We start from the raw sequence: 12,552 nt of genomic DNA on the forward strand, positions 1-12,552 counted from the left end.
GCGAAAAATCTCCTAGGCCCATCACGTTATCACAAAGTCAGAGAAAAATCGATTTACACACACACGGACACATACACACGCCACACCCACACTGTTGGAGCCCGCAGCAGCAGTAGTAGGCTCTGCTGGAGCCCCACATCACTTGGTGTGATTATTAATGATAGTGAGCCCAGCGCACACTTTGATCCACACACACACGCACACCCTCAGCTAGCGTTGATAATGGATTTCCTGATGGAATTGCGTCAAAGGAACGAACGTACACCACCTTTTTTTTCGCTGGCCTGGTCGTTGTGCACACGAGCCTCAACTTTTCGTTTCAGCGTTCACGGAGAGAATGTGTGTGATATTTTGTGTTGTTTTTCACTTTCGATTCACTTGTACAAACATACACACACGCACACACACACATGAGCCGTACGCAATCTGCTGGTTCGAAATTTCTGTGCGACCGCTGATAACAACAAACATCGAGTTTTCGAGAGCATTGATAAGAATTTCAACCATCGTGGCGCCGTTTTGAGGTAACTCGACGGAGAAAAAATACTAATTCATTTGCTGACGCCATTTTATGTTCGACCGAGAGAGAGGGAAAGAGAAGGGTCCTGCGCGATTTTTTTCTCCTTGCTTTTTTTTGCACTCTTCTAGAGGACGCTTGAACAAAATTCGTAATTCATAAAAAAATCTCAGTTTTTCCTTCAACGTTGGAAAAGTTTGTAATAAAAATAAATAACCTACACTTTTGTGCAAGTGAGGGCGAAGAGAACGCGCGCGCAAACATCCGAACACCGCTGCTCTGTCCTATCCAAGTGTGCGACGGCGATGTGATGTTCTGTCCGGACGAGGGTCTCGCAAACTATAGTCTTGAAACGGCTCGAACGAGGTGTGCTGCAGGCCACGATGGTTGGTATGAACAAATGAACGAAGGCAAACACACAGCCAAAGCGAGCGAGGAGCGGACCTCCCGAGCAGGGTGATGTAACGAAACGGGGCAAAAGATATTTCAAGTCAATTTTGTGTTTATAGAGTAATCTACGTGCGTATGTATTGTTGAGCGAGTTGTGGCGCTATAACCACGGCAAATAGTGTCCAGGGCAATTGTGGAAATACAATGTCCCATCCCCGAAGGTCCCGGAGCACCAAAACTTCTTAGCATGGTGCTCCCAACGATTTATTGCTCTAACAAACAGGAACGTGAGCGGGGGATCCCCACGTTTCTTCCTCCCCTGTAGATTCAGAACTGTATTGCTGTTTGAACATTCGTGTTCAAGCTCAATCCAATTCAACGAATCATCTTTGCGGTTAACTTTACGCAGTTGGCCTGGCCGCTTTAACGTTTGTGATGTTTCAAAGCAATTTATTGCATTGGGGCACTGCAATTGTTAATAATGAAAAGAGGATGCTAGGCGTTAATCAACGTAAGGCATTTTCCAGGATGCCCTCGAAAGACTGGCTGCGCTAGGGTTAGATTAGATTAGATTAGAATCTACGTGCGTATGTATTGCGTGTACGTACACGAAAATAAAGTGAGGTTAAATTTTGTCAGCCAGCAAAACCAAATGGTGCGCTAGTGTGCGTACGCGAAACGTCATAAAGCTCTATTTCTATTACACAAGTTTAAAGTTTTTTTTTTCAACAAGTCGTTTTGATATCTAGATGATTTTTTGTTTGTTTTATTAACCATTTTATTAAGTCAAATTTACAACTCCATCACCTCAAATTAGTGTGAACTTAACCGAATATTCAGAATATGTCAAAATTGAGCCAAAAAAGTGCCGTCTCATTGACATCGGGGAGCTGGGGGTAAAACGGCCACCCCACTGTTTTAATAAGTATACTAATTAATATTACTAAAATGTTTAGCAATATTGTCCCTCATGCTAAATAATGCATATGTCACCTTTGCCAAACATATTGTTTGAAATAGTATAAAAAAAGCTCAAAATAAACAAATAATTTTTGAACTTGAAACTGGATGTAATTTTCATGAATTACAACTTAGGCATTTTTGATAGAAAACAATATGTTTTCCTGTCTTCAAATATTTTTTCATGTTAAATTCAAGTTTTCCCTAGATAATGTCCCTCTGAAAAGTTTAAAAAACGCGATGAGCTATTTGCAAAAAAAAATTTAAAAATAAGTTATTTGGGGGCAAGACGGCCACTCGTAATTTGTAAATTTTTATCTGATATAGGTTGTATTTTTAACGGTTTTTTGACTATTAAGATATATTTGTAGATAAGGAAAGGCATTTTCAATAAAACTATCCATTTTTAATCAAAATGCTGTTAATTACCGTTTTGACAACATTCTTTACTGTGATATAGCAAAACTAATTAAATAGTATGAAATCCTATCAAACTTTTCATAAAAATCGATAATTTAATATTGTTTACATAATTTTGATTTACTTATTCTAATCAAAATTCACAAACTAATTATTTTGCATCAAATTGTGTTTGTTTTGTAGTAAAAATTCAAAGTTTTTCATAAAATGTGGTCGCAATAATATGAAATTCACTGAGCCAAAATATGATTTTTTCAAACAGCATTTTTCTTCACATTTGAAACTTGATTTTTCAACCAAAATAGTTATGATGTTCAGAGAAGTCTGTTCAACCAACCATGTAGGTATTTGGATGGATTTAGCAAAGTTATTAAGTTAATTTATAGCACTAACCGTCTTACCCCACATGGGTGGCCGTCTTACCCCGCGTATTTCATATATATACGATTTCAATTATCATTTTTTTTAATTGCTGAAAAGTATTGAAAATTGGTTTTTAGACCAAATAATTTATGTCATTTCTATAATGGACTACTAGTAAAACAATATGTACGTAATTTGAGATTAAAATACTCTGTTGTGTTAATTTTATGAGACCTCTCCCTTAGGGTGGCCGTCTTACCCCCATCTCCCCTACAGGACAAAAGTAACGATGTTGAAAGTTTGATATAGAAAAATCTTAAAACTATGAAGAAAAAAAAAACCGCGATAGTAAAAAAAAAGTAGGCAAACGATTACAAAAATTAAATTGATGGCGAAGTAATCTTTTTTGTTGCTACTTTGATTTAGAAATTTAAATTTTAAGCCGCCAATCTAAAACTTTAAATTTATAAAAAAAAATATTGACATGAGTTTTCCACTTTATTACGTTAATTTGATAAAATATAAATTCAGATTTTTTGTGGTGTTGTGAACTATGTTTAAATATTTTTTTTTGTCATTTGAGCGGTTATTTGTTACGATAACCCGTTAATTTACAACTATTTATCAGGTGTAATAATCATTTCAAACCTTAGTTAATCGAACCTTATCAAGCTCAATTTAATTCAAAATGATTAAACATTTAACTACCAAACTTAATCGTACAAGTTCTAGCTTTGTATTCATCCGTTGTGTAATGATTGCGGTGCCCTGGAGATATATCAATATTTACTAAACTGACATAAACAATGTTATCCAACGATATCCCGGCTATGTTTACGGCGAAATTACTTTGACTTTTTACAAAATTACCCTCACTTCCCAATTGTAATTGTAATTTATTTGGTAACGATATTCTGTTAGTTTACACTTTGTATCAGGGCAAGGAAGGGTTTAAGGAGATTGTAGGTACATTTTGAGCCAAAGAAATTTTCAATTCTCTGAGCGGATGAGAAAAAACTAAGATCTAATCAAATCTGGTCTAATTCTGCATGTGTGTGATGACTGCTCGCTTAAACGGGTTGAAACGGGCTTCTCGATATCAAAATTTTTCTTTCCAAAATTTAATGATTGTTACATCACCCTGCTCGGGAAGGTCTTCTTCTGTTCGATACCCAACACTCTCTTCCCCCCTCCCCCTTTCATCAAACGATCACAGCACTGCCCCAAAACGCTCCTCACCTACCTTCTTTTAATTCAATTCACGCTGGTTGCTGTTTCGCACACTCGTCGATAAAAAGACGCTGCTGCTGCTATTGTTCGTAATGGTGGTCGTGGTGGCGGCGGCGTCAAAGACGGCGGCGGTGGTCGCATGTGAGCGTGTTCCTTGAGAGGGCGCGCGGCAAAAGAACGAGAGACGCGACGCAAGGGGAAATATTCACGCAGGCGGCCAAGAAAAGAAAAAAAAAACCTCCGAGAACCGCGGCACAGAAAAAAAAGAAAAAGAAGAACGAGCAGCAGCTAATCGAAGTAGCCGATGTCGGGGTGCGCGCGCGAAAACCAAAACACCTTGAAAACTGCTGGCTGAGTTGATGTGAGAATGGCGGGCAAACGACAACGACGACGGAGAGTCCACACCACACACAACTGGATCTGTCTGCAGCACTACGAATACTAGCGAAGCGGTGGCCAAATTTTCTTGTGTTCGGCCCAGGGGCGAAGCGACGCGCTCTCTCTCTCTCTCGCTCTGCGTTTGCGTTCGGCTTCGTGTGTACCTAGTAGGGTGTGTGTGTGCACGCGCTTATGTACAACGAGGAGGGGCGTCCAGAGCGCTTTGGTATGCGAGCGGAGGGTTCGAGTTGCAGAGGCAGTGTTGCCGGAAATGTCAATATTCTGCTTTGCACCGATAAGTTTAAAAACACGCACCAAGCAAAACGTTTACACTTCTTGTACAGTTAGTTAGTTTTTGGAATTTTTAGACGCATATTGAAAAGAAATGTTCATTTTGACTCTCAAAGGAGATTATTATCGCAAATAAATGTAACTAAAAAACCCTTACAAAATATTCTGGTTTTCATCACTAAGTTTTGATGCAAAGTTTATTTTAACAGGCTATAGTAACCAATAAAACAACATATCCAGATTTTTAAGCGAAGATGGCGTTCGAATGTTGAACGTCCAAAATGTCAAAATCGCGCAGTAGCACCAACATTAGAAAAAAAAATGCGGCTGTCATGCCATGGCACACTTTTTTCGTAATGTTGGTACCACTGCGTGATTTTGACATTTCGGGCGTTCACCATTCGAACGCCATTTTCGCTTAAAAAGCTGGATTACAAATAACAAACGATGAATTGTTTGTGAAATGTTTGTGGAAGAACATTAGAAAGAGACTCGAGAGAAAATGGTCCATTTCCGGTCTCTTTTCGCTCAATTCTCTCCCATTTATCAATGTCGATTTCTTTAACTTTCTTTACTTTCACGTCCTGCTCGATTCCGGTTCGCATGTTTTTTTACAAATATTTGAGTTCATCGCTCACAAATGTGATTTAATTTAAGTGCTAGTTTGGAAATCTACCAAAGAAATCGAAAACACTCTTATTTACAAGAAAAGTAGACATCTAGAGTTTTTTTTATTAGGTCCTATAAACATATGAAAGACGATAGTTTATTGATCAAAAAAAAACTCTTAACATTTTGTTTGGTGCATGTATTTAAACTTAGCCGTAATAAGCAGGAAAAAAACAAATTCTGCAAATGCAAATTTCAACCTCAAACAAAAATATTTTCCGGCAACACTTCCCTCTTATATACAACCACACAATGGCAACTGTGGGAACCGAACGACTCACTCGTGACTGCGTGTGTGTGTGTGCGCTTACCCGGTTGCCGCTGTGTGCAGCGTCGATGACGAGCACAAAGCCAACTGTGCAGAGACGCTGTAGTGGTGATGGTGGTGGCGTCGGGGCGGATGAAGTGGGCTGGCGGTGTGGAGGGTCGTTTTTTCCTCGAACTCGGCGCGCGGCTGCACAAATTTGTAATGTTGTGAGTGAATGTTGCTTTTCAACATGGGCACCACACCACGACACAGCACCGTCCGTCGCATCTATGAACACGAAGTCTTGGGGGTTAAATGGTGGTGGTGGTTGGTTTCTGTGCGTGTTTGCTCATGTTCGTATTGAGGAGGATATTGCATCGCGGGGTGGTGCATCGGGAATGCAAATGCACTTTTATGTTGTGGATGGAAAAATAAATGAATTTGGCTCCACCACCACCACACGCAGCTTGCCATGCCGCACCCTCACCATCGTAGCAAACGCGCAAAATGAAACGATGTTGGTTGGTCGGTCGGTGATGTTCATGTTTCATGATGATGCTGGTGTGCCGTAGCAGGCTGCGGGAATGAACATAGTCAACAGCACACAAACCAAACATTGCATACCATGATTAAATTGCGTAGCATCGGTATCTACGACAACCGTCGGGATAGAACGAGTGTATATCACAGGTAAAGAGATGAAAATAAAACAAAATACTAGAGAGATGCTGGCAAAATTAATACACACACGCACACACAAGCGGTCGTACATGCTCGCATTTAGGTAAAGAGAGAGAGAGGTAATTAGACCCGCTCACTGATTGTCACTTTGTTTTGATTACAAACAATGAGAAGGTTTATTACCGTAGTTGAGCCACTGAGGTTAAGCTTTATGGGATCAGCTCGGCTATGGTTGAGCCCAGAGGACAGGTAATTTGAATAGGAACACGAAGAAGAAGGGGGTACATTTCGTACATTTCTGCAGTGCAGAGCATGAAAAGGTACATTTTTGACCACAATGACTACCGGCGGTATTTTTCGTTGACTTGTTTGGAAGCCGTTTCCTTTCTCTTCAGAGTTGATCTGAACGATCTGGAGGGTGCAAGCGTACAGGGATGAAAAGTTTATTTGAAAGCCTTTTGAATGGCATTCTTAACGAGGAAGTACTAGGGAATAAATAGAATTATTTCGGTATTATTTCTTGGTGTAATTTTATGAGCTCAGTTCCAAATATTTTCTTAATCATTATTGAGGAAATCAAAATTAAGTGTTCCTTAGACTTAGTATCTTTTCCATGAACTTTTTAGAATTTAAAATGATTTAAAGTGCAATGTACTCACAAATAACTCAGAAGTTCAAAATTTGATAATTTGGTCAAAAATTATGCTTGATTTAAAATGTTGAAATTATGTTTATTTCGCAAAGGCTCAAAATCGAACCAATATTTTACGAAGTATCTACAGTTGAAAATTACAGGCTAATTAGGTGTCATATCCACATGTCATGGAGGGACATGGAGGGACCATCCAAAATAGACACAAAAGAGCGGTGATTTTCAGTGTTTTATCAATTTGACTCATAATTCATACCACTAGATTGGGTAGTCGGATCTTCATATTGTAGGGCACTTATGTGATTACAACTTATGATAGGGTAGTCAAATCTTCAATCCAACTCGTGCTCGTTGATAAGTTCTTTTGATTACCTATCCAACGATAGGTCGCATGAGAGATCCGGACAACGTTTTCATCAAAATATTTGAGATCCGGCTTCAAAAAGTGCATAAATAACGCTTAAGTGCTTATAACTTTTAGGGCAAAATTATTTAGGGATGTCAGATCTTCAATGTCTTGGACGCGTTAGAAAGGGATTTAGATACCTTTCTGAAAATGTATAACATGATGGGGTTTCTTACCCTTTTTACAATCTTCCGAACTTTAGTCAAAATCGTTTTTTTAGCATAACTTTTGAAGTACTTAACTAAACTGCATAATTTTTTATAGCGACTTATGGGACCCCAAGACGGATCGAATGAGGCCAAAACGGACAAAATCGATTTAGCCAGTCTCGAGATAATTTTTTGATCAACATCCCACCACACACACAGACATTTGCTCAGAATTTGATTCTGAGTCGATAGGTATACATGAAGGGGGGTCTAGGAGATGGGTAAATCTCCGCCAACTCACACAGCAGTTGCCCCGACCCCTCTTCGATTTGCGTGAAGCTTTGTCCTAAGGGGTAACTTTTGTCCCTGATCACGAATCCGAGGTCCGTTTTTTGATATCTCGTGACGGATGGGCGGTACGACCCCTTCCACTTTTGAACATGCGAAAAAAGAGGTGTTTTTCAATAATTTGCAGCCTGAAACGGTGATGAGATAGAAATTTGGTGTCAAAGGACTTTTATGTAAAATTAGACGCCCGATTTGATGGCGTACTCAGAATTCCGAAAAAACGTATTTTTCATCGAAAAAAACACTTAAAAAGTTTTAAAAATTCTCTCATTTTCCGTTTCTTGACTGTAAAAAAATTTGGAACATGTCATTTTAAGGGAAATTTAATGTACTTTTCGAATCTACATTGACCCAGAAGGGTCATTTTTTCATTTAGAACAACATTTTTCATTTTTAAATTTCGTGTTTTTTCTATTTTTGCAGGGTTATTTTTTAGAGTGTAACAATGTTCTACAAAGTTGTAGAGCAGACAATTACAAAATTTTGATATATAGACATAAGGGGTTTGCTAATAAACATCACAAGTTATCGTGATTTTACGAAAAAAAGTTTTGAAAAAAGAAGAAAAATATGTTTTTGCTCTTGGTTTGGAAAAAAAATCACTTCGGATAATCGAATCACGATTTTTTTTTTCGATTTCTAATTTTTGATTGTCGAGCTTAAGTATAGCCCATAAACTACTCTAAAATGATTTAGAATTTTTTAATCCAAGATGACGGCCAAAATGGCGATGTTGACATATTGAAAAAAAGATTTTTTTAAATTTTAAAATCAATCGAATATTCAAATTTAACAAAAATGGGGTCGCAGAACTCGAATTTTATGTTACAAGTAAAAAATAAAAAAAAACACGAAAAAAAATATTTTTGGTCGTGATTCGATTTTCCGAAACCTTCGGATAATCGAACTTCGGATAATCGGACTTCGTATAATCGAGTCTGGACTGTATCGAGAAATTAAAAGTGCAACATGGAGTTAAACTTTCTGCCAAGCTGCTGTGAAGTTTTCCATGACACTTGCAAAAGTTTCACTCCATGTTACCGGCTCACATCTCTCTTTTTAATTTCTTTATCGAGAAATTAAAAGTGCAACATGGAGTTAAACTTTCTGTCAAGCTCCTGTGAAGTTTACCATGACAGTTGCTAAAGTTTAACTCCATGTTACCGGCTCACATCTCTATTTTTAATTTATCGATACATTTTAGGTAAAATTGTTAAAAGTAAGATTTTTCCTATATTTCACGAAACACTTTGCGAAATCGTAAAAAATAAAAAATAAAACTTTAAAAAGTCAAAAAACCAAATTATAAGGCTTTCTAGTCAGAGATTTACCAATACATTCAAAGAATGTTTACATTACAGCTGGACGTGTGTTTGCATCAGGTTTCCTATCTCTTTCTAGCAAAAGTTTTCTGTCAGGCAACTTCTAGCTGGTTTTTTTGACTGGCCGCCCGATATGTCAGAAAACATACTTCACAGGGCAGTGACAGTTCGAGCTCAATCAATGTTTGCATCAGGACACTGTGACGAGAAGTTCGTCATTTTTGGGTTAAATTATATTTTTTTCACTGGGCCTAGAAAGCCTTATATCGATATAAAATTATGAATTTTATATTTTTGACCTGATAAAACTGGAAGCATGTTTTAAAATTAAAATTTTGCTTTTTAATTTTTAGTTTGCTGTAAAAAACAACAATCTGATCCGACCAGTTTTATTCAGAATAAAAAAAAATGTCTATTAAACTATTGAAGTTCAAATTGAATTGTTGTTAATTGAGTTAAATGCACACAAATTTGGATTTTTCATTTGAATTCGTTTTTTTTTATAAATAACTATTTGTTTCACTTGATTGATATTACTTCACTTTATAGTGTTTTGAACATCCCTATGTAAACATGTTGAATATCAGTTGCATGCAGTTTATAACTCAATAAAAACTTACATTCAACATGGAACAGAGCTTAAAAGCACATCGTGCATGCCAGCTTTTTTGAAATGTTTCCTTTACTCATAGCTTGTTGCTTGTTGCCCATGAACGTATTTGTTTTTAATTGAAACGTAATGGTACAATAAATTTATTTAATCAATTTATTTATTGTTTGTAACATAATTTCTACGATGTTTAACATAAATTCATAAAATCTACGATTTTAAACAAAATGACAAGTTTTTTTTTCAGGAGATCATTTTGGCCAACTTTCAGCCTACGAAAATCTCTACTTTTTCTAGTTCAATTATTTTAATGTTTAATTTTCAGATTTTCAATGTTTTTTTTTGTGTTTAGCTTTTTTGGCGTGTTTGGGTTATTTAACAACCTCAAATCATTCTTTTTTGTCCGATTTATTTTGTCATATTTTTCTGTAACTTTCGAATATTTCGATTGCTTTAAATTAAAATTTAATTGAATTTAATCTTATATATTTTTTTAAGTCAAAGCCTGCCTCAAGGTTGGATTGGAGTAAAGAGGGTTTTTTTTTTTTTTGTAGAGCCTTGAAACCACTGCGACCAATTATAGGAATATTGTGGTATGACTCATTTTTTATAGCAAAATCAGGTTAACCCAGCACCATGGAACGGTGATAGGCGGCTCCTGTTTACTGCGTTTTGTCCCAGTTAGGGTCGACTTTTTTGATGAAGTCTATAACCCTGCCGAGACGGAACCTAGTTATATCGGAGGGCTGTAAGACCCCTTTCCCAAAAATTGAAATTCTACTTTGAATCAAGGCACCACAATTGCATAGCAAGTGCTCTGATGTTTCAGTTTCCATTTGACAAAATCGACATATTGAATCTGCAGTTTTTCCCATATTAAATAAATGGTATTTGCAAGGGCAGTGGCCGGTCAATAAACCGGTTACCACCCTTAAATTTTTTTTGTCTAATTTCAGTAATTCCCGAGATGATTTCTCATTCGGGAAAATAAATCTTTTTGCCTGTCTGGAAGTATCTGTAGTATTCCAAATAAATTGAACTGTTGATAATTCCCAAATTTTAAGCTCCATTTTCATAGAACAGTCTGGAACACCAAAGAAGGCTCTGGACCAATAAAATCAGTCTCCGCTATTTCATTTCCTAGAATTCCACAATGCTCAGGAACCCAGTAAAGATTTACCACGTTATTTTGAGATAATTGCTTCAGTAAGTTAACACCTTCCCAAACTAATCTTGATTGGCAGGTATACCCTTTGAGGGCATTCAGAGCTGCTAAACTGTCAGAGAAAATACTAATGTTTGTGAATCTGTAGTTTCTTTTCAGACAAATACACGCACATTCAACTATTGCATAAACTTCAGCTTGGAAAACTGTTGGGTAATGTCCCATAGGAATAAATTTCTTTATTCCCGGGCCAAAAACCCCAGCTCCCGTGTTGTTATTCATTTTTGAACCATCCGTGTAGAACTCAATCGATCCTGGACGAAGATTAGGCCCACCATTATCCCACTCGTAGCGACTTTTAGCGTCCACTGTGAACGGAATGTTATAGTTAGCCTTGGTCGGCATCCAGTCTACTATTGAGTTTAACGCAGGATTCAGATTAAAGTTTTTAAGGACCTCTAAGTGGCCCGTCAAATCTTTTTCCTGAATCTTTGTGGATTGATTTATTAAAAGGGCACTTTTACATGCCTCTAATTCAATAAATTTATGAAGAGGAAGTAAATTCAACAAAGAGTTTAGTGCAGCAGACGAAGTACTGTGCATAGCTCCCGTTATTGAAATAGTGGCTAATCTTTGCAGTTTAGCTAATTTGTTTTGTGCATTTTTTAACTTAACTTTAGGCCACCACACAAGTGAAGCATATGTTGTTCTTGGTCTAACTATACACGTATATAACCAATAAATCATTTTTGGCCGAAGGCCCCACTTTTTTCCAAAGGTTCTTTTGCATACCCATAAAGCGTTAGTTCCCTTGTTAATAACATAATTTAAATGAGCATTCCAATTTAGTTTACTATCCAAGATGACTCCGAGATATTTCACTTTGTTGGAAAAATCTATTGTTATCCCACGAATAACAAGTTCAGGGATAAATATCGATCTTTGTCTTGTAAACGGCAAAATAACTGTTTTAGAGGGATTAATACCAAGACCTTCTCTTTTACACCACTTTGAAATAAAATTCAACGCAGATTGCATTCGGTTTGAAATAAACTTTCCTATTTTTCCATGAACTAATATGCAGATATCATCCGCATAACTAACCAATTCGAAACCGAGATTCGCTAACTTTTTCAAGAGATCATCGACAACTAGTGACCAGAGCAGAGGTGATAAAACTCCACCTTGTGGACATCCCCTCCGAGGTTTGATAACTAGTCTGTCTCCTCCTAGGTCAGCAGAAATTTCCCTGTTAATTAGCATTGCCTCAATCCAGTTGATAATACATGAATCAAAGCCCTTCGCTTCCATAGCAGAGCGCATAGAGCTATGAGATGCATTATCAAAAGCTCCTTCAATGTCCAGAAATGCAGCCAAAGCCAATTCCTTTGCTTTGAAGGACTTTTCAATTTTTGTAACTAAGCAATTTAAAGCAGTAATTGTTGACTTACCGCTTTGGTAAGCAAACTGTCCTTTATTTAAAGGATTTGTTTTCAAAAATGTTGCTTTAATAACATCATCTAGTATTTTTTCCATTGATTTAAGAATTATTGAAGAAAGACTTATGGGTCGAAAGGCTTTGGGACTTGTTTTGTCCCTTTTTCCTGCCTTCGGAATAAATATGACCCGTACCTCTCTCCAGGCTTTTGGAATATAACCTAGAGTGATACTGGCTCTAAATAGGTCAGTTAATCGTATATTTATAGAATCTTTTGCTTTCTGAAGAAGAGCTGGAAAAATTCCATCCCTCCCCG

The 12,552-nt window shown here is 37.2% G+C and overlaps 2 protein-coding genes across 12 annotated transcripts in view; one reads left to right on the forward strand and one right to left on the reverse strand.

Annotated features, from left to right (window-relative positions):
- LOC120419588 (zinc finger protein 17) overlaps positions 1-4,326 on the reverse strand; it is a 61,710-nt gene extending 57,384 nt beyond the window's left edge. For 9 of the 11 annotated variants that reach the window (XM_052708512.1, XM_052708513.1, XM_052708509.1 and 6 more), the window contains exon 1: positions 3,894-4,326. The gene's annotated coding sequence lies outside the window, so the exon portion shown is untranslated. Of the gene's footprint in view, positions 1-268; positions 626-738; positions 876-3,893 lie in introns of those variants that run through there. The other 2 variants (XM_052708506.1, XM_052708508.1) reach the window with 2 other exon arrangements.
- Positions 1-12,552, forward strand: part of LOC120419606 (ADP-ribosylation factor-binding protein GGA1) — a 205,480-nt gene that overhangs the window by 159,473 nt on the left and 33,455 nt on the right. The gene's annotated exons all lie outside the window — the stretch shown is intronic.

This window comes from Culex pipiens, chromosome 2, assembly GCF_016801865.2.
Source record: "Culex pipiens pallens isolate TS chromosome 2, TS_CPP_V2, whole genome shotgun sequence".
In the NCBI taxonomy this organism is placed as follows: Eukaryota; Metazoa; Arthropoda; class Insecta; order Diptera; family Culicidae; genus Culex; species Culex pipiens.